We start from the raw sequence: 1,959 nt of genomic DNA, 5'->3' as shown, positions 1-1,959 counted from the left end.
AATAATGATAAGTTTTTTAAATAAAATAAATAATTTTTAAAAAATTAAGGGGGGGGGGCAGGAAATTTCCCCCCTACCCTTCTTAGATCATATTGGCTGCACTAAGAATTAAATTGACATGAGACAGATTAAGAGGAGAAAAATCAAATTTAATTTTGTAAGTATGTACAGACGTTTCATAGGTACAAGACCTTCCCTAATGACCAAAGAAGGCAGCTTTTATACGTTTTAGATAATAAGCCATAAATTTGTGAGTAAGTCACAAGAGAATAGGCTTCAATTAATTAATGAAGAATCTAAACAGTTTATTGACACAGCCTTCCTTAAATACTGATTTAACACCACCCCATATTGTTATATGGGAAATTTCAAGAGGAGTTTCAAAATTCTGAAGATAAAAGTGATAGAAGCTAATGAATTTTAAGAACATAAGCCCTAGAGTATATGGTATAGAAATAGAATTTGTTTTACTGATTGACTTAGAGAGAGAGAGAGAGAGAGAGAGAGAGAGAGAGAGAGAGAGAGAGAGAGACTTCAATTTGTTGTCCATATATTTATGCATTCACTGGTTGATTTTTGTATGTGCCCTGACTAAGGATCAAACCCACAACGTTGGTGTATCAGGACAACGCTCTAATCAACTGAGCTATCCAGACAGGGCTAGAAATAAAATTTTTAACTGGGCACAAGGCCATCTAGGAAAAAAGGACTACATTTCCCAGCCTCCCTTGTAGAAAGAAAAAAAAAGAAAGAAATAGCGGGTTGGTCATGGGAATGACCACTGGATGGTGCTAGGTTTCTAGTTTACAAATCTAAGCAGTTGTATTTCTCCAAAGCTTGCTTTTCTCTTCACCAATGTTTTCCAAACACCATACCTAATCTAATAACTTTCAGCAAAACTGGAGCCTGTAAGCAGCTAAAATTATTAACACCCAAGTTTTTTTAACACTTCTAACTCTCCACTCAGTCTCTTTTCTTTATATCCTAAAAGTAAGAGAGTTTATACCACTCAAATCTGGAATACAGTTATGATACCTAAAAAGTTATTCTTAATATAATGTTTTAATGTATAGCCTGCCTCCTTTCATACCCATACTAATTAGGAAATTTTGCTGTAAAGACTACAATATAACTCAATTATGTTATCACTTGATTCAACAGGGCACATGTATTCTAGAAGTAGGCTAAATGAGTAACTTTTAAACTTTTAATTGTAGTGCTCGCTTCGGCAGCACATATACTAAAATTGGAACGATACAGAGAAGATTGGCGTGGCCCCTGCGCAAAGGTGACACGCAAATTCATGAAGCGTTCCATATTTTAAAAAGTAACATAAAATAAAAAATAAAGTTGTTTTTTTTTTTGCTGTCAGCATACTAGTTTATTTTTTTTATTTTTTAATATATTTGTTATTGATTAAGATATTACATATGTGTCCTTGTCCCCACGTTACCCTTTACCCCCCTCCCCCCCCCCCGGCTCATGCCTCACCCCCCCCCCCCCCCCCCGTTGTCCGTGTCCATTGGTTAGGCCTATATGCTTGCATATAAGTCCTTTGGTCGATCTTTCCCCCTTACCCCCACCCTCCCCTACCTTCCCTCCAAGGCCCGACAGTCCAATCAATGCCTCTCCGTCTCTGGATCAGTCCTTGTTCATCAGTTTATGTTGTTCATTATATTCCACAAATGAGTGAGATCCTGTGGTATTTATCCGCTCTCCAGTTCCATCCATGCTGTGGCAAATGGTAAGAGTTCCTTTTTCTTCTTCCTCTTCTTAAAGAATACCTTTCAGCATTTCATATAATGCTGGTTTGGTGGTGATGAACTCCTTTAGCTTTTTCTTATCCGTGAAGCTCTTTATCTGACCTTCTATTCTGAATGTAGCTTTGCTGGATAAAGTAATCTTGGTTGCAGGCTCTTGCTATTCATCACTTTGAATATTTCTTGCCACTCTCTTCTG

The 1,959-nt window shown here is 37.2% G+C and overlaps 1 non-coding gene across 1 annotated transcript; it reads left to right on the top strand.

Annotated features, from left to right (window-relative positions):
- Positions 1-1,216: 1,216 nt before the first annotated feature.
- On the top strand, positions 1,217-1,323 carry LOC118660943. The gene has a single exon (XR_004969106.1). It is a non-coding gene; the product is annotated as a U6 spliceosomal RNA (small nuclear RNA).
- Positions 1,324-1,959: the final 636 nt, after the last annotated feature.

Source organism: Myotis myotis, unplaced genomic scaffold (genome assembly GCF_014108235.1).
Source record: "Myotis myotis isolate mMyoMyo1 unplaced genomic scaffold, mMyoMyo1.p scaffold_m19_p_7, whole genome shotgun sequence".
In the NCBI taxonomy this organism is placed as follows: domain Eukaryota; kingdom Metazoa; phylum Chordata; class Mammalia; order Chiroptera; family Vespertilionidae; genus Myotis; species Myotis myotis.
The sequence above is the reverse complement of the archived record's forward strand: the minus strand, read 5'-3'. Positions and strand labels throughout refer to the sequence as shown.